Source organism: Pleurodeles waltl, chromosome 2_2, assembly GCF_031143425.1.
Source record: "Pleurodeles waltl isolate 20211129_DDA chromosome 2_2, aPleWal1.hap1.20221129, whole genome shotgun sequence".
Lineage (NCBI taxonomy): Eukaryota > Metazoa > Chordata > Amphibia > Caudata > Salamandridae > Pleurodeles > Pleurodeles waltl.
Genome location: NC_090439.1, coordinates 119890890 through 119911100, shown reverse-complemented (window position 1 = coordinate 119911100; position 20211 = coordinate 119890890). Strand labels below are relative to the sequence as shown.

The following is a 20211-nucleotide window of genomic DNA, read 5'->3' as shown; positions in this document are numbered from 1 at the left end:
TGGCAATGCTAATATGTCTTGCTTTCATTAGACCTATTGACTTTGCCGAAGAGTTTTTCAAAAAGAGGAAAAAAAACTGCTGATGCACATGTACTTAAAAAAAGGAAAAAGACAGGATGATGTGTTTACAAATGCGTGATCGTCATCCCAACACTATGATGTATGCATGCATCGGTGTGACACCGAGCAATCGCTCACATATAGCATAGCATGGAAGGCAGCTGCCATTATTTTCATTGTTTAATTTATGGTTCAAGATTTTGGACACCAATCTTGATGCATAAAAAAGTTGCATGTATTTTCAAGTGCATACTTAAAGAGGAGTAACCTGTGAGCAAATTGCAGGTGCAGGGGCCTCCATTTTTTCTTTTAAAACATTTTTTTATGATTTCAACAGGTGAAGAGGTTGTGCATCAAAGTGGTGGATCAAGGGAGATGTGGGGGAGCGATGAGAGTGGAGGGTGGGGGAGGAACAGAAGAGTTTGAGGCAAATAAAAAAGTACATAAAAACGAGAGGGTTGGGGAATGCAACAAATATGATGGACAGAAAGTGAGGGAGCAACAGAGTGCACTGAAGGAGCTGGTATTTAGGCTGAGAAGCAGTACATGAAAAAGAGAGCAAGAAAATGCATTCCCTCTGTAGCTCTCTGAATGTGAGTTGTGGAAGGACATAAGTTATCCAATCAAAAGGGTGATGAAGAAGCTGTGTTCCATTAAGTGACAAACACATAAAAGGAAAGTAAGTCATTGAAAAGGAAGCAAGCAAATTAGATTGTCAAGAAAACCAAACAATGGTAAGCATTGGGCTTGACCAAATCCCTCTGTAAGTATGTGTATTATCCACAATAGGTCTTTTCAACACCACGCATCTCAAAGCTGTCTGCAGTTGAGGCCTAAAATAATCTTTCTGCCTCATGCCTCTCTCCTCCCTTCATTCAATCTCTTCTACTTCACCCCCTCTGTTTATCATCTCTCTGTGCCTATCTGTCCATCTTTATGTGCCTAAGACATTTTGCTATAAATCTTATCTCTTTATACTTACCTATGTCTTCGTCACATCTTTCTCCACATATTCATAACTGACCACCTCTCTCACAACCATAAATCTCTCTCTCCAACTCTCTTGCTCTAGTTGTATATAGCTAACTCTCTAGCCCCTCTCTTTACCTACCTCGCATCTCTCTCACTACCTCATCTCAATCTATTCCACCTCTCTCTCAAAGACTAACATCAATTTATCTTGCCAATCATTTGTTAACTTACATCTCTTTGTCCCCTCTATCTTTCTATCTCGCTTCCCCACCTCAGATGCCTCAGTACCTTATTCCTTTCTTACTGCTTTTCTTTCTCTTCCTCTTTTACTCTATCATTACATCCTCTCTCTTGCTTTCCCTCATCTGTATCTGCACCTCCTTCTCTATTTCATCTAAAAAAACGCTACCTCACCTTGTTTGCTACCTCTTTATTTCACTCTCTCTTGCTTTACCTCTGTATTTACCTCAAATCTCTTTCGCTACCTCACCTCTGCCTCTCTACTTTGCTTCTTTTCTCTCTATATCTCATTTGCCTTTCAAACCTTCACCCCCTCTTTCGCTTCCTTTCTCTCCACTCTCTACCTCTTCTCATTTTAGCCCTCTCTGTACTTCATTGATTTATCTAGACTGCTTTCACTACCTCCCCTCACTACCTTCCAAATCCCTGTGATGCACCTCTTCTTCTATCTCAGCTCCTTCTATCTGCATCATCCCTTCATGCACTGCTCTCATCTCCACTCAAAAAATGTCCTTCTCCCCGTCTTTACCTCTTTCAACCTACACCACACTTTACAACCGCTGGGGGCACTCTCATTAATCAATCAATTAAGCTTTATTTTGATTAAAAACCATAAAAGCACATGTAAATAAATACAGCATTAAAAACAAATGAAAATACAGGCGAAATTTCAAGCACAATGCGAGATAAAAATACTTCATTATTTAAAACCTTTCTTCTTTCTAATAAGCCACACCGTATACAAGTATCTGCTTACCCCATACATTAAGGCTTAGACAGATCACTGTGTAAAAATCTTAATGCTTCTCCATGCAATCTAAAACCCAAATTACAACAAGTTGGACGTATCCATTTTAGTCTAGAAGCAGTGTAGGCCAGACAGAAAAACATCGCATGTGCAATGTTCTCGGTTACATTCTGAGTACATAAAGTGCAATTGGTACAAATTCTCTCAGAATCTGGAATCAAAGGGGTGCTCTTTGTAAGATGTAATAACGATAGCATACACTTATTTTCTTAATTTCACAATACATCCGATCTGTTAAACCTCCACAGTTCAGCTCCATATGATGCTGCTGTTAGTGCATGAAATTTAAATATCTCTATGGCAGATGAGCTTACCTTGCACAGTGGCATTCAGTGTTTTTAATGATAGCCCGATAATTCTGAGCCAACTCTGCCTTGGATTTATTTATTTTAGGGGTCCAGCATAGCTAGGAATTTAAAGTTGCACCCAAATAGCTGAAGTTGTCCACAATATCCAGTTTATGCCATTCACAGTCAAATTCTTTTTGAAACCCCTGTGCAGCTTGATTGCCATACACTTAGGCCCTGATTCTTACCTTGGCGGGCGGCGGAGGCCGCCCGCCAAAGTAAAGTACCCCCGCCAGAATACCGCACTGCGTCGTCAGACCGCTGCGGTGATTCTGGGATTTCCACTGGGCTGGCGGGCGACCGCCAAAAGGCCGCCCGCCAGCCCAGTGGAAATCAACCTTCCCACAAGGACGCCGGCTCTGAATGGAGCCGGCGGAGTGGGAAGGTGCGATGGGTGCTGTTGCACCCGTCGCGTATTTCAGTGTCTGCAAAGCAGACACTGAAATACAAAGTGGGGCCCTCTTATGGGGGCCCCTGCAGTGCCCATGCCATTGGCATGGGCACTGCAGGGGCCCCCAGGGGCCCCACGACACCCCATACCGCCATCCTTTTCCTGGCGGCAGAGCTGCCAGGAACAGGATGGCGGTATGGGGTGTCAGAATCCCCATGGCGGCGCAGCGAGCTGCGCCGCCATGGAGGATTCTTATGGGCAGCGGAAAACCGGCGGGAGACCGCCGGTTTTCCTCTTCTGACCGCGGCCAAAGCGCCGCGGTCAGAATGCCCTGCGGGGCACCACCTGCCTGTTGGCGGTGCTCCCGCCAACCCTGGCCCCGGCGGTCCATGACCGCCGGGGTCAGAATGACCCCCTTAGTTTTCAATTTATTGATCCCCAGACCTTTGTATTCACAATAACCACTGAAAGAGTTTATAAGATTTTGGAGCCCCTTCAGCATCTGTGAAATTAATATAGTATCTTCAGCAAATAGTAGAGCTGGAACAGTGGAGCCACATAACATTGGAGAGTCATGTACACACTGCAAAAGATGATCGACCACGTCATTCACATAAAGGGAGAATAACATGGGGGCCAGCACACATCCCTGCCTTACTCCTCTTCTTACTAGGATAGGGTCAGTTACTTCGCCTTGAGGGCCGCATCAGGCTCTGGCATAGTTTCCCAGGTGTAACCTTATAATTTGTCATGAGAAGCCCTCGACCACGTCATTCACGTAAAGGGAGAATAACGTGGGGGCCAGCACACATCCCTGCCTTACTCCTCTTCTTACTAGGATAGGGTCAGTTACTTCGCCTCGAGGGCTGCATCAGGCTCTGGCATTGTTAACCAGATGTAACCTTATAGTTTGTAATAAGAGGCACTCAGGCACTTTCAGTGCCTTCAATGAAGTCCTCAGTGGGCACCAGAAGTTTTAAGATCAATAAAGGCAATGTAAAGATGTGAATTAGTTAGCTTGACATGTTTCCATACTAGGCATAAAAATCCCAAAACCTATAATTTGCTGGGTCATGCTAATTTACTTTACTTCTGCTCCTCTCCATGTATCTGGAATTGGTGCACCTGATGCAACTGCATTACAAACGAGAATAACCTATGAGACCCAAATTTCTTTAGCATGTTTTAGCAGGTCCACGAGGATCTTATCAGGGCCTGGTGCTTTGCTAAGTTTCATTGCCATCTCCATTTCTTCCATGGTAAAAGGGGTTTGACTAGTGTTCCTCTCTCTTCCCTATCTTCACTGAAACTCAGATCATCATCCTGACCAAATCCTACAAATGCTAGACAGTCATCAGTTCTGGGATAATCATTGCCCAAATCTCCTGACTGGGCATACAATTCAGAAAAATGCTTGTCTCGGTCTTGGGGTCTATATAATAATCTGTATGGGTGCCGGCATCTTTACTCCCATGAGCTACAAACCTCAAAAACATTGGGCTGTCTTTCCTTTTCTCTGCCTCAACTAGATCTTGCCATTTGAAGTTGTCCCATTCCCTTTGCACTTCTAGCTGGACTCTCTTGTGCTCTGCCCTTGCACCATAAATCCCTCTGTTCTTTTTGGTTTTAAGTGCTAGTAAAAGCTGTTACTTGGCTTCTCTACAGCTTTTAGAATACCATAAATTCGACAAAGATTTCCCTCTAAAGTTCCTTTTGTTTTTATTTCCAAAAGCTCTCATTAAATTATTCCTTATCTCCTCAGCTAGGTGAGAATGCACTGACATTATCAGATTTCAGAAGGTGGCCGACTAATGTAGGGACGTAACATGTCAGTGAAAGCTGAATACATCTTTGGCAGAATATCTGTTTTTGCCCGTATGGAAGGACATTTGGGCCAGCTTCACTTCCCCTTGGGGCCTGTATATAATCAACCAGCAGGATCCCTAGCATTGGGACATAAGGTGGCAAATAAGCCAGAACAACCAGAAGATATAGCTGGGGTTACTGTAGTAGACACAGGGGCCAAATCTGCTATCTTCGCCTCTATTAACTGCAGCTTGTTCTTCATAGGAATCAGACAGGTTTCCACAATCTCCCTAACTTGCAACAAAAGATCAGGCACAACAGCTTTAATAAGGTAATTGAGTTCCAACTTCGAAATGTTATTTCCAACTTGGGGCTTAGTATTGCTACCTGTGACAAAGTATGAGGACTCTTTCATGGTTAATCTCCCTGATTGCCTCTTTCTTTTAGCAGAGGGGTTGGCCATTATATCAGAAAAAGGTAATTGATTGATTGGGGTACAGCTCTGGGCTTGGTCTACTGCCTGGTCCACCAATTCTACACAATCTGGACCAACATCCTTCTTTCTTATGTCCATCCGCTCTGCTTCGCCTAAAGACTGCTCGAGAGGGACAGGACTAATTCGGCATTTGCACAAATCTAGAGATAGGTGTCGCTGTGCTAGTTCAATCTCTTAACTGACCACCCTGAATGCCCTTGTTAGGAAAGAGTCGAGGGGAGTGCTAAGCAGGCCCTGAAGCAGGCCAGTGTTGCCTTTTGCCCTCAAATTCGTTCTTTTGACCTTGTTGAACAATACTGTGAAGCAAACTGCCTTATCTGTCAAAAGTATGACAGTAAGCTATAAATATGATCTTTCGCTAATCTTTGCTGTTGGAATGTACCGTCATATGTTTGAAAATAAATACTGGAGCCAAGAGAGAGGGCCCTGCCTAGCTTCTTTCAAGTGATGACGGGCAAAGACGGGCCCAGTCTTGGCCTGTCTTTGTCCAGGCGTGGCCAGCATATGTCCCGCACTGAGGGACCAGGTGAACAAATTAATACCCCTCCAGGAGTGTGAGAATTGACTGGGGGTCCTCTTGCTGCACAGTGCCCCTAGTACTCCAAGTCCCTGGTGCCGTCATGCAAGTCTATGTGTCCCACGCAGCGGAACCAGGTAAACAAATTTATGCGCCTAGAGGCGAGCATAAAGTGACTGGTGAGCCTCCTGCCACACAGTGCTTCTGCAAGTGGAAGTCTCGGGTGCACCAAGGCAAGTCTAATGGGTGTAAGTGTATTAAAGAAGCACCGTCCCATCTATTAATGAATGTCTAATTCTCCCTGCTGCCACTTACTCTTCTAATTTCGGGCTCTTGGCATGCATTCTTTGAGGTGGCTGTTAGGTATTATTAGGCTGCAACAAAACATTTATAAACTTCAAATGTAATTATAGACTCTATTCTCTGAAGCCAAAAGAGTTTTATAGAATTGTGAGGTCTTTATTATAAAAAACAATTAGTAATACATCTTTAAAAATCAATAAAGACGTATAAAAACACACATGACACGCATACAGAAACACCCAGCTCCAAGTGCTTACTGCTATAATTTAACTCTGTGACGCTTTGTTTAGTCCTCTCTGTTTCAATACAAAGCTAAAGTCTACTTTGCAGCAGAATTAATAACTAGCTCGTATTCAAATAACAAATGAGCCAGACAGCTTACGCACTGAAGTTAGTAGTTAATATTGACTTCTCAGGGGTCTCAGAACATTAGCTTCGGTGTCTCTTCTCTTTCTCTTTCCCGCATATATCTATGTCTATCTAACTTTCCCTTGGACATGTTTTAATACACTTTCAGTGGTAGCAATTATTAACATTTGTAAACATATTATTAAAAGAATGCCATTGTGTTCTTGAAAAAACAAACAAAAGGGTTGCATGCTTGTGTCTTCTTTCCCACATGCATTATTCTGAAAGAACAATATTTCATACATGAGTATACTTTCTGATACCTTTTCCCATCCCTTCATAAAGTTAGGTCATTCATACAAAACATCTGTTATTTTCTATGTATGTCCGGGCATTCCAAAGCAGGTTAGTAAGTGAAAAGGATCTAAATATTACTGATACCATTGTTTAGGTTCAAAATGAATTACTGAGACGTTTGCTATAGCTGTCAATATTATCAAAACAAGTAAAGCTGCCAAAAATATTTTAGCTCTACTTCTAGTCACAATACACATGTTGTCTCTACAAGCAAATCTACTACCAATTAGCTCATTAGTGACACCAATTTAACTTTTCTCCTTCTGGGTGTACAATTTTCAATATATTTTTTACTTTAGTCACTCAATTGCTAAAGTTTCTTATTATTGTTAATACAATCTTTAGTAGACAATCCTTAACCCTATTCTGTGTTCTTAATTGTTATCCCTAAATTTGTTCTCAATCTCAGCTTATTATTATTATTCTATTTTTTCACAGCTCATGTCATGACTTTTTCAATGTTTGTTTATCAAGGAGGTTCTAGTGAAGTTTTGCTCCATTCGAGTATCGCAGAGATACGTAGGTCCAATATCTGACTCAAATAGTATGTCCATTTTGGTGACGTATATCTTCAACAAGGTACTCAAGTTCTTTTTGACCTTCTGAGTGTGGTCGGCTCTCCATCAGTTTCACTAGCACCACTCAATTCTTCTTCTTCATTGACTTCTTTTAGTGGTGCTAATTTGTCAGTCACAGTCATTGTTACACCTGTCCGCTCTTGGCATGGTTTCCCTTGTTTTTTTTTACTTCTGACCTCCTGCTTTCATGCTGTGCTGAATTTCATTTTTTATCTGGCTTTTAGGACTCTGGGCACTTTCCCACTGCTGGCCATTACTAAAGTTCAAGTGCTCTCTGTATAAAATGGTACTGGTACTTGGTTTATCCATGATTGGCATTTTTGATTTACTGGTAAGTCCCTAGTACAGTGCACCATGTGTGCCCAGGGCCTGTAAATCAAATGCTACTAGTGGGCCTACAGCACTGATTGTGCCACCCACAGGTGTAGCCCTCTAAACATGTCTCAGACTTGCAACTGCAGTGTCTTTGTGTGCAGTTTTAACTGCCAGTTCGACCTGGCAAGTGCACCCACTTGCCAGGCCCAAACCTTCCCTTTTAATTCATGTAAGTCACCCCTAAGGTAGGCCCAAGGCAGCCCCATGGGCAGGGTGACGTGTATTGACAAGGTAGGACATGTACTGGTGTGTTTTACATGTCCTGATAGTGAAATACTGCTAAATTTGTTTTTCACTATTGCAAGGCATATCTCTCCCATATGTTAACATGGGGATTGACTTTAAATATATTTAAAGTCTAATTTCTAATTGGGAGCAGATAGAGATTTGGAGTTTGGGGTCTCTGAACTCACAATTCAAAAATACATATTTTGGTGAAGTTGGTATTTAAATTGTAAGTTTGAAAATGCCACTTTTAGAAAGTGGGCATTTTCCTGCTTAATCATTCTGTGCCTCCTCCCGGCTGTGGAATAAACGTCTGGGTCAGTTCGGCTGTTTGTGAATTCTCTCTAGACCAGTGGTCTCCAAAATTTTTAATGCCGCACCACCCCAGTTAAAAAATAGAAATCATTGGGCCCCCTTCAGAATTTTTCACAATTATTTAATAAAGATGGCAATGTTTAAAAAAGTCTAAACCTATTTAAAGATTGCAATTAAGTATTGTTATATTTTTTTTAATGCAATAACATGCTTCTGCTTAAAACAAAGGCCTCTTATCTGTATAATGCTTCTTTTGGCCAGAGTCTGCCCCCCGAGATCACTTGAGGCCCCCCTAAGGGGGCCCGCCCCCCCAGTTTGAAGACCTCTGCTCTAGACTGTTACACAAAGACAGCTGGGGTGTGCCCTGCATATTCAAATGGGTCTTCCTGGGCTAGAGTGGTGGGAGGAGCTGACACTTGCAGCTGAATAGGGCTGTACCTGTCCTTACACGAAGCAGTCCCTAATCCCTGGAGTGTGTCTGGGGCCAGGGCATGAAAGAAAGGGTCTTGTGCAGACTTTTCTTTGAAGTTTGCCTACTTCAAAGGCAGAAATTAGTGCAAGTTTTGGGGCTCTGAGACCACAACTTCAGAACACTTACAGACTGAGGACATTCTGCTAGGAAGAAGAGCTGGATGCTGTAGAAGGAACTGCCACTCTGCCTGTTACTTTGTTGTGCTGCCCTGCTGCTTGCTGCTTCTGTTCTGGGAGTGAAAGGACTGGACTTTACTTTTCACATCCTGATGTCCAAGGTTCTCCAAGGACTTGAACTGAGCTTGCCTCCTGTTAGAAATCTCAGGGACATCAAAGACTTCATCTGCCAGAGTCTGGACTCTTCTGCTGAAAGTCATGACTTGCCAAGTTGTGCCGAATCCAGTTCCTGTGCTCTTGGAAGTGGAAACTGGTATCCTGAGGAAGAAAATCCACGCATTGTATCACTGAGGCTGAAAATTGATGCATCGCTTTTCTTGCGGCAGAAGAATCAATGCAGGGTCTGTCTTGCAGTGGAATAATCTACTCAAAGCCTTTTGGATTGACACAGCACCTGATCCACCACAGCTCGATCATCACACTGAGCCTGGATTTTCCCAATCATAGTCTCTGGGCGTCATTTTCGCATTGACCCCTCACCACACCAAGGACCAAGGCTGCGTGACCAGAAACCGGCGCATCACCTCTCCTGTGGGGAGAAAACTGACACATCACCACCCCTGTCAGTAAGGAACCGACGCATCAGCTCTACTGTGAGGAGAAAATCAATACATCCCCTTCCCTGTTGGTAAGGAACCAACACATCACCTCCCCTGCTTTGTTTTCCGTTGCCTCACCTCATGCGCAGCCCACATCGCCTTTGTTTTTGACACATCCCAGGTACTGTGTGTTAAAAAGAGACCATTGATTTCTCTGGATTAAGACTCTTTGCAACTTTTTAAAAGTGATAACTTTGCTTGTATATGTTGGATGTTTGTCATTTTGGTCTTGTGTTATTCAGATAAATATTTACTTTTTTTCTAAACTGGTGTGCAGTATGTTTGTGTTTTCACTGTGTTACTGTGTGTGTGTACAAATACTTTACTCATTGCTTATGAGATAAGCCTGACTGCTCATGCCAAGCTACCAAGGGGATGAGCAGGGGTTACCTTAGCTGTGTGACTCCCTTACCTGACTAGACTAAGGGTCCCTACTTGGACAGGGTGCAAACCACAGCCGACTAGAGACCTAATTTCTAACACTCATTTTTTGTTCCTTTCAAACAAATCTTGGCCAAGTCTTGTTTACTGTTCTTTTATTTGCATTGGTTCCAGAACTCCTGGGTCTTCAATTTGTTTAGTTGTTTCTGTGTTTTGTCCTTCACCTTGGTCTCCCACAATTATGGTCAGTACCCCATTATCTTCACCACTGTGTGAGATGTCTGGCAATTGAACGACTTCACCTGTCAGAGTTTCTTCGCCCCTATTTTCTCCTTGTCTGCTCTGATTACCTTACTGTAGTGTTCATGATCAGAATCACATGGCAAGGGTGTTTCTAATGAGGCTCTAATGAGTCCTTTCTCACATGCTTCTTAATGTAAATATAATCACCATGGTTTAAGTTGTGGCACAGATCTTGATTTGGCTTCTCAGTTATAGCTTCAGCTTGTTGAGACACAGACCTACTATGTCAGCCAGACATGTCACCTGTTATGTTCACAAGTACATTTGCCACAATGGCAGGTAACCTCATGGCCCTCCCCATCAACTCTTCTTGGAGGACAACACAGTTTTTCGATCAGGTGAGTTTCGTATTTGCTAATCTTGGTTTGGTAGTACCATTCATTTGTTTGATGGTTCCAGAAGCTTCAGGTCGATAATGGCAGCAAAGTTTTTGGTCAACTTACTGCAAATTTCTTCTGCTTGAGTTCTGAATTTTGGATTATACCAATACTGTTTGAAGGTTCTGGTCACAGCGTTTCTACCCAAATGTGCCTGCCATTTAGGTATTGTGTCATTGGAATAAATAAACTGTCTGGTAGTATTGGTCGTTCATCCATTGAGACCCATACATTGTTGCCATCAGCTCCACAGCCCATTCTTATCCCAATCTGTTTTCCTTCAATTGGTGCATTTTATTGCATACATCTCAATTCATCGCAATTGTATGCTATTTTTGAAACCTTCTGACTCCCAGTCATGTAGGAGCCATTTTAAGTGCATGTATAGTTGCGCAATAGCATGCCACTGCATCAGCATACCTGTTTCTGATTGTGACATAGCTACAGTCGTTCCTATATGCAATCTCTGTTGGCTCCTGTAAGGCTTCCAAAAAATAGCTCTTTTGCTTGTTGTCCATTTTTAATGGGTGTGCCTGCTGAGGTCCTACAACCTGGTTGTGACCATAATTGCCCATAATCATGGACAACACCAAACTCATATTAACTGAGAGAATTGCAACTCACATTCTGGTAGTATGGTTGCATGCCCTAGTAAGACTAATTAGTTCTGCAATTTGCGCTTATGAAACCTCGTGTAACCAAGATGCCTCAACAATTTCTTGAATTATGCAGACTGAATATGCTGCTCTTAAGCATCCTTAATTTGTTCTTAGGCAGGAACCGTCCACAAAAAAGACGTAATCTGGGTTGATTAAAGGCTCATCTTTTATGTCTGGACTGGGTTTGTTGCATAAATCTGTAACATCAAGTCAATGATGTTCCTAATGGTCAGACCCATTTTTTTCAGGTACTGGCAACAGTGTACTAGAGTTTAAAACATGACATCTCTTTAGCACCACATTGTTTCCAGACAGTATCTGGCGCTCATATTTGGTAAGTCGCGAATTTGTGAGGTGCTATGTTTTAGTTTTTGTTAGTAACAACCCATCTGAATGTGGGACAATGACAGTCAAAGGAAATCCCATTACAATGTTTTCACACTTCTGAAGACTAGCACTTACTGTAGCTACCAGTTTCAAACATCCAGACAAAGCGGCTGCTACAGGGTAAAGAGTGGCAGATGAATATGCAGTTGGTCTTTTGTAACTTTCATGAACTTTGGTTAACACCAAGTGAGCACACCCTTCTGTCGCACTGCAAAACAAAATAAACTCTTTGGAGTAATTTGTCATACTCAATGAAGGTGCGCAACAAAGACTTTCTCTCAACTCCAAAAATGCCTCCATGCATTAGTTGTCCCATGGAATCGGATCATTTACATCTTTGGGAATTATCTTCAGTCGCGGTTTTGCCACCAAGGAAAAGTTTGGAATCTACTGTCTACAGTAGCCAACTATTCCGAGAAACATTGTTACCTCCTTTTGTATTTTGGGGGAATTCATTTTTAGATCATTACAACTCCTTCCTTGGACACTTTCCTTACACTATTCTCAATAATGTGTCTTAAGTATATTACTTCGTTTGGGAAGTATTGTAATTTCTGGGATGACGCCTTGTGTCCATTCTCAGCCAAATGGTGCAATAATGCTATGGAGTTTACCTGGAAATTTTCCTCAGTACTCGAAACAATCAGTAGATCATTAATATACTGGATCAGACCTGATTTTCCCAGTAGATTGACAGGTTCCAAATTCTTTTTTAAGATCTGATTTAAAAAGGACCGGCTCTCCATATACCCTCGTGGGACACAACACCACGTGATTACATTCTCTCTGAACACAAGGAAAATAAGAACTGACTGTCTTCGTGTAAGGATATAGAGAAGAAGACATTGCAAAGATTGATCATAGTGAACCATTCAGCTGTGCATGGAGCTTGGTAAAATATGGTGGCTGAACTTAGTACCACAGAACAACATGGGATTATGATTTCATTGATTTTTTTCAAATCTTGAATGATTCTGTACTTGCCGTTTGGCTTGTGTAACCCCATGATTGGTGTATTGCATGGACTCCCAATCAGTTCTCTCAAAATTCCCTTTTCTAGCATTTTATTTATTAATAGTGTGATCCTTGCTACTACTTCTGCTACTACTTCTGGCTTCATTGGATAAGATGATGTTCATTTAATCCAATATCCATTCCAGTTACATCCCACACTTTAGCGCCAACCTTCTTAATTAGTTCCTTGGTTAAATGATTTAATACTAACATGGGGAAAAATTCTGCTGTTTTCCTTAGTGCGGGCTTGAATTCTACATCCTCATCATTGTGTATTTGAAACTCAACTCCATCTGGAGTAAAACTGATTTAACTTGCACATTAAGGGGGTCATTCTAACCCTGGCGGTAAAAACCGCCAGGGCGAACGACCGTGGTAGCACCGCCAACAGGCTGGCGGTGCACCGCTGGGCATTCTGACCGCGGCGGTTCAGCCGCGGCCAGAAACGGAAAGTCGGCGGTGTCCCGCCGACTTTCCGCTGCCCTTGAGAATCCTCCATGGCGGCGGAGCGCGCTCCGCCGCCATGGGGATTCTGACACCCCCTACCGCCATCCTGTTCCTGGCGGTTCTCTCGCCAGGAACAGGATGGCGGTAGGGGGTGCCGCGGGGCCCCTGGGGGCCCCTGCAGTGCTCATGCCAATGGCATGGGCACTGCAGGGGCCCCCGTAAGAGGGCCCCAAAAAGAATTTCAGTGTCTGCCTAGCAGACACTGAAATTCGCGACGGGTGCAACTGCACCCGTCGCACCTTCCCACTCCGCCGGCTCAATTCTGAGCCGGCGTCCTCGTGGGAAGGGTGTTTCCCGCTGGGCTGGCGGGCGGACTTTCGGCGGTCGCCCGCCAGCCCAGTGGGAAACCCAGAATGACCGCCGCGGTCTTTTGACCGCGGTACGGTCTTCTGGCGGTTCCCGCTTGGCGGCCGGCTACCGCCGCCCGCCAAGCTCAGAATCACCCCCTAAGTCTCTCCCTAACAGGTTAACAGGACTGGAATCACAAACTACAAACTGATGTTTATCTTCAAATGATCCAACTTTTACTGAAACTTATCCTGAAATTGTATTAGTAACTAACTTTTTTGCTCCTCCCACTACTTGTTCCTGTTCCTGAGAGGGGCAGGTCTGGCACTTCCACTGTCCTCACAGTGGAACAGGTAGCTCCTGTGTCTATTAAAGACACAACTTGGTGGCATTCTAAATATAGTCCACACTGGTCTACCGCTATGATTGCAGCAAGCATGCATCCTGTCTCCTCCCTCAGGCACCGGCATTTTGAGATGCCAAAATTCAGAATCTCATTTTCATCATCAAACATTCGAAATTGTTGTACCAACTCAGGGTTTTGCATCACATTTCGTGTCATGCAAGGCAACTGATTTCGATTTAACTGAGCTCCATTCACAACAGGGCGAATCACAGGGGCTTTTGGCATAGGTACGATTTGATTATGATTGTTTACTGGAGCTTGTATTTGTCTTACTGGAACATTTGACATTTGTACTTGAGTCACATCATGCATCTAATTAACTTGATTCTTATCTGGATTAAATCTACGTTCCAACTTTGAGTGCCCTACCTGGTTACACACATGACAAGCAGTCCTTTTCTTTAATGTTGCAATATCAACACCTGTACCTGAGTCAATAGGAACACCCCTTCCACTTCCAGGTAACACCTGTACTCCTGTCTGAATTCTGCTGGACATCATTCCTTTCATTCCCTGGAAGGCAGCAACATTCTCAACACCTGACACATTTTGAAAAACTTGTTGTGCAAATTTAGTCAGTGCTAACATTAATTTTTCCTTAATCTTTCACTGTTTTATTTCTTGCTTGTCAGTACAATATTGTACATTCTTCAAAATCTCATTCTTTTGTTTGTGCTGACAAATCTCAAATCTCAACCATAGCCCAAAACTAGTAATAAAGAAAACCATATCCCCCGGGTCTAATTGTGCCTGCCCTGTGTGCTGATGAAAAGCATTCATCAACCTTTCATAAAAATAATGCACTGTTTTGTTTTAACTTCCGGCTGCACCCTGTTTAGTTTTAAATAATTCAATTCCTTAGGGGGAATTTTTATCTTTTAAAATGCTATTGCTTCATTATATGTGGTAATTACCACAGGTTATGGTGCATTTGTACCAGTTTCTCTTGGGGGTTCTGAGGTTGGCCACTGAACTGCTGCCTTACATTCAGCTCATAAATCACTTGGTACCACATTGTCGAAGAAAGTATCTAAATAGACCCACAGCACTTTGGACAGTTTCACAAACCTCACAACCTGCATATACCATTGCATTGGACTGTCTCTCAATTTGAGAAGTTGTTTGTAAATGATGCAAGATCTCCCTGACGCCATAGTACATAAACGTATGTTCTACATGGTGTTTTTCGTAAAGGATAGGCTTCACTATAGTCTTCCTTTTCTGACTATTCCCTTCTTTTCTTTTTCTCCTCAGCCTTCTCTGCTAATTTCCTTTTCTTGTCCTGCTTTTGTGCCCATTTAACTTGATATATTTCTATTTCAATCTATTTGCATACACATTTTACCAATTCGGTAAGATGTATGCGCTAACCTGGACAAAGCCTGTTTTCAATTGATTTGTCATCTAATTGTACTCTAAAGCTTCTCTGCAGAGGTACACTTTTAAAAATATCCACATCATATTTATTTGCCGATTCGAGTAATTGATCATGCACTATTGCTGCTTTCCTTGTAATTTATTTACACAAATAAACCAATTATTTTTCCTAATACTGTTCAATGTGTTCAAGGTTTAAGCACCCTCACAGAATTTCTTCTAATTCAACTTTCCATTGTGGCACATTTATTGGCCTTTCCTTTTGAATAACTGGGCTTATCTCTTCACTTCTACTGGTATTAGGTGCTCTTACACCTTCCACTTGTGTGCAAGTCTGGATGAACTACTCAATCTCTTGAGGAACCCTTCCTTCCCCTAGAGCCCCTTCTGTTGGAGTAGGTTGTGCCGTAAAGACAAACTGAGCTCCATCTCCCAAAGCCATAATTTTCTTTAGCGTTGTCCAAACAACAATCTGTGAATTTTGTGAAGTTGGGACACACCTAGTTACTGGAGTGCCCGTAGATGTTTGTTGAATCTCTGTATTTGGTATAACCCGTGTAGTTCCTGCCTGTTGCATAATTAATCCAGTCATCTGGGTTACAGAGACCTGATTAATCAGCACTTTGACTCATGGTATCGATTGAGAAGTTCCAATCTCGGCAGGGGTTCTAATTACTGCTGGTTACCTTAAAGGCTGTGTAATAACAGATTGTGTAGAAATTGGTTTGGCAACCACTACTTTTGATGGAATTTGTTGTGTCACTGTAGGTGATATGTTTAAGATCTATAGGAGCTGAAGTATTTGTCACATTATCTCAGTTTCCGCCATAGTGGATTCTGGGTAAGGTGGCAGACATACAGAAAATATTTCTTCTAATATACCATCTCCTGAATTGGAATTGGTATATGTTTCTTTGTTCTTTTTGTGCCTCATCTTCACCTTTGATTTTTTTTCTAGGTGTTTTTTCACTATCCTTTGGTCTTTTCTGCTCTTCCTTTGTACACATAGGATACAACCTGGTACCTACAGATATACTTTGCTCCACATGTTTGCTCTGTTATCCCAAATTACATCCACACAATTACTCACTGCCCTCTTGGTTCTTTTCTCTATTTTTTCTTCATCATGTTTTAAAGTCAATCCCACCAATCACACACAATGCCTCAAATTGTGTAGGTATATTAGGTGGTTTTAAATCACACATAATATCTCCCAGTTGGGACTCTCATATCTCCCTCCTTTTCAGTAATAAAGTTCCATTTACAAAACCAAATACATGTATGTAATCCTCTCTCAACCATCATATAGTCTGCTAGTGTTCCTTCCGGAGGAGCCTTTTCACCTTCCCTAACTGGAATCAATACACCTCCCCTTATCAACCTTCTAATTGCCTTAAAAAATCTTATGATTTTCAAGACTTAACAAAAATATATCTAAGTACACATACATAAATGCAAACTCTCCTTTGGTCAGATTTATTATTTTCTCAGAAATACAATGATCTAAAACCAAGCATCCCTCTTCCCGAACCTAAATCACAGTGCAACTCTCACACCAACCGACCAATAGCAGCGCAGCACTCTATTACATCACAACTCGCTGTTCGCAGCTGTTCACCGTCCTTTACAATTTTCTCCTGTTGCGAAGAAAAAATAGCTATAAACACAAAGATTAAATAAATCTTGTCTGCTTTTTCTAAACAAATGAAAGGTAATCTCTCAATCTATTGGAATGAGGCTTTTAAGAACCTTTTGATTTTCCACTATTTAACTTGAGTGAGTTACTGACCTGCGGCAAGTCACCCAATTAGTGATGAGTCACCTTTGCACACAAAGATTCTATTATTTCCCTATCCTGGTTTAATGTTGATGATGGCTCATAACTTACACTTCTCTTAGCAGGCAATTCTCTATTTACTTTATTTATCTATCCCAGTATCTTAGACTACTTCTCAGTCCGATAACGTTTTACTTACTCATCAGTGTCATAGACTTAAAAGGAAATAAATCTCTCAATTTCCACACATATTGACGCGTCAACCCTATTAATACTCAAACTCATTGGATTCGCTCTCCGGTTCTACAACTGCCAACTGCGACTGGGACTACCTCATCAACCACACCTTGTCCGCGGCTAAGCAAATGTTTTCATCAACACAGGAGAACATTGTAAAGGAGAGTGAACCACTACGAAGAGCGAGTTGTAATGTAATAGAGTGCCTTGCTGCTATTGGTCAGTTGGTGTAACAGTCGCGCTGTGATTTAAGTTCAGCAAGATAGGTTGCTTCACTTTAGATCATTGTATTTATTTCTATCTCGTCTTAACTTCTACCGTCTTTTTAATATTTGCAGCTCATTTTTCCCTAGCACTCAACCTTCATTCTGCTACCAGATTACTGTTGGGTGTGCTCTCATTACAGGAGAACCATCCCATTTATAAATGAATATCTACTTCTCCCTACTACCACTTAATCTTCTAATTTCGGGCCCCTTGGCATGGATCTTTCTTTGAGGTGTCTGTTAGGTGTTAATATGCTGCAACAAAATAGACATAAACATCAAATGTGATTACAGACTTTATTCTCTGAAATTAATAAAGAGAGTTTATAGAATTTTAATGTCTTTAATGTCTTTATTCTAAGAATCAATGAGTAACAAATCTTTAATAATCAATAAAGTCATATAGAAATATGCATGAAGTGTGTGCTGAATCTGTCCCTATTCTGCTCATCTCTTCTTGATAGAATGAACAAACATTTATGGAAGCAAACTCTCATGATTAGTTCAGTATGGGAGAACTTCACAAATAGGTTAAAAAGTATTCTTTATCCCTGGTCTAACACAGATTCCCATGTCTATCAGCTTCAAGTGCTTACTGATCATTCTACTCAGTAATACTTTACTAAGCCCTCTCTGTTTCAATACAGTGCTAAAGTCTACTATTCAGCATAATTATTAACTATCTCTTACTAAAATAACCTATGAGCCAGGCAGCTTACGCAGTGAAAGTAGTAGTCGATATTGGTCTTTCTTTCTCTCCTGTAGTATGTATATCTATATAACATAACATCAACTATATCTATTCCCTTAGACAACTTTTTATACACTTTCACAGTAGCAATTATTAACATTTGTAAACATTTTCTTGAAAGATTGCATATTCATACAATGGGTGTTCTTGGAAAATGGAAGGATTACATACATATGTCTCCTTTCCCCACACGTTTTCTTTATTCTGCATGAACAATATTACATACATGAATATAATTTCTGATCCCCTTTCCCATCCCTTTATATATTAGGTATTTCCTACAAAACATTTGTTATTTTCTATGCACACGAGCGTATTCCAAAGCAAGTTAGTAAATTGAAAGCATAGAATTAATACTGGTTCCATTGTTTAAGAAAATGTTTAGTTGCATCTTATAAGTCAAAGAAAGGTTATGAAAGAAACATTTAGCCTCAGTAATTTGCCAGCCTAACAAATTTTGAAATTCAAGCTGCAAGGGTTATGTAAAGTTCAGAGCATGCTTTTTAACAGTGAAAGTTGCGGCAGCTTTTGGTTTAAGGACTCTCTCACTTGATAGTAATAATTATTAGGTTTTAATTTTTCTACTGGGAGCCTAAGCACAGCCATGTCTATTTCTGTACTTCTCTTTCTTTATCTAATTCTTGTTGCAAGACAAAAAAGTATTGGCAAAGTAAACAGGTTTCACATTTCAGACATATTGGCTTTGCCAATGTCTTTTAGTACTGCTGGACAGCATAGGAAAAATCAGTTTTTTGCAATAGATGTGCGGCATCAGCCAAAAAAAGAAAAAAAGTGTGAAGACATGGTTGCTAAAGGCGGGCACAACATTTCCTAAATTATGTAATGATTTAACTTGGATTTGTTATTTAAAAAAATTAAATTAGAGAAGCACAAAAGCACTGTTTTTAAGACAGAAGGACCAACAGCAATTTGCTGTTATAGCTTAAAAATAATTAATTCAATAAAAAAAAAAGAATCAGCTTGATTATAGATGAGCGGACGATTGAAGGAGATGAGAGGAAACAACTTGGGTGGGTGGTGGAATAAAAAAAATATATGATTGGGGGAAGGAAGAATTAAAAATACCTGGTGAAAAAGAGCAATGTGGGTTGGGGAGGAGAAGTACATGAGGTAGAGCAGATTAGGTGAGAAGTGCACAACAGAGATTGAGCAGCACATGACGGAGAGAGCAACATGGATTGCAAGTGGATATTTGGCAGGGTAGAGAAGCACACAAGGGAGGGCTCTGGAAACACAGGCACTTTCATCGTGTACTTAACAAAAAGAAAAACGTTCCTTAAAAGTAAGCCATAGAAAAATACAATGCAGGTAGTCCAAAGGATGGTAAAGAGACTATACTCCAGTCCAAGGACAAAAATAAGATTTTCAAGATGGGACAAGGAAAGTCATTTAATCAGAGCAAGAAAATCGGGAGCCAATAAAATCAACCAATTACAACCAATGGGCAGTCTGTAAAAAACACCCAAGGTTCTTGTTAAGCCCACAAAGATATTTTGAAACCAATAGGTTTAATCTGGTAGCATTATTACACTTATTGACACCCTCTATGTGTCTAGGACTTGCTCCTCATTAGCTCTACCAAGGATTTACAGTTGCCAATAAACTGACCGTGACATATTGAACATCAAAAGCCTCTCCTTCAATTTTGGAATTGACTGAAGATCTATAATTAATGTCTAAATATGAATGCATTATTCATAGCAGAGTCAACGATGAAAGTTTGTGCAATGAAATGTGGAGTGATTTTAGGCAATATTGATTTTAGACTGTTTTCATAGATATGGCAATACTTTTTTTTTATTTTCATATTCTTTATTCTATCGTATCTTTTTCACTTTTGCTACGGTGCCTGTCCATTTAGCTATCACACTTTTTAATCTTCATGAAATTTACTACACTGCTTCAAACGTTGGGTATATTTCTAGGTGGTTTGTGCTATGATGTTACTTTTCCATATTTCGTTATTTGTTTTAAGAAACAGTTGTGTGTCCATTCTGGTACCTTACAAGGCAAAAGGCCATACACCTAAGCTTAAATAACAATTTGGAGACTGCTCCACGTCCTAGAAAGGCACA

The 20211-nt window shown here is 41.2% G+C and overlaps 1 protein-coding gene across 7 annotated transcripts in view; it reads left to right on the top strand.

Annotated features, from left to right (window-relative positions):
* Positions 1-20211, top strand: part of CDH20 (cadherin 20) — a 1654453-nt gene that overhangs the window by 948108 nt on the left and 686134 nt on the right. For 4 of the 7 annotated variants that reach the window (XM_069219505.1, XM_069219513.1, XM_069219511.1 and 1 more), the window contains exon 4: positions 7084-7164. The exons of the other annotated variants lie outside the window; for them this stretch is intronic. The gene's annotated coding sequence lies outside the window, so the exon portion shown is untranslated. The remainder of the gene's footprint in view (positions 1-7083; positions 7165-20211) is intronic. 7 annotated transcript variants of the gene reach the window in all.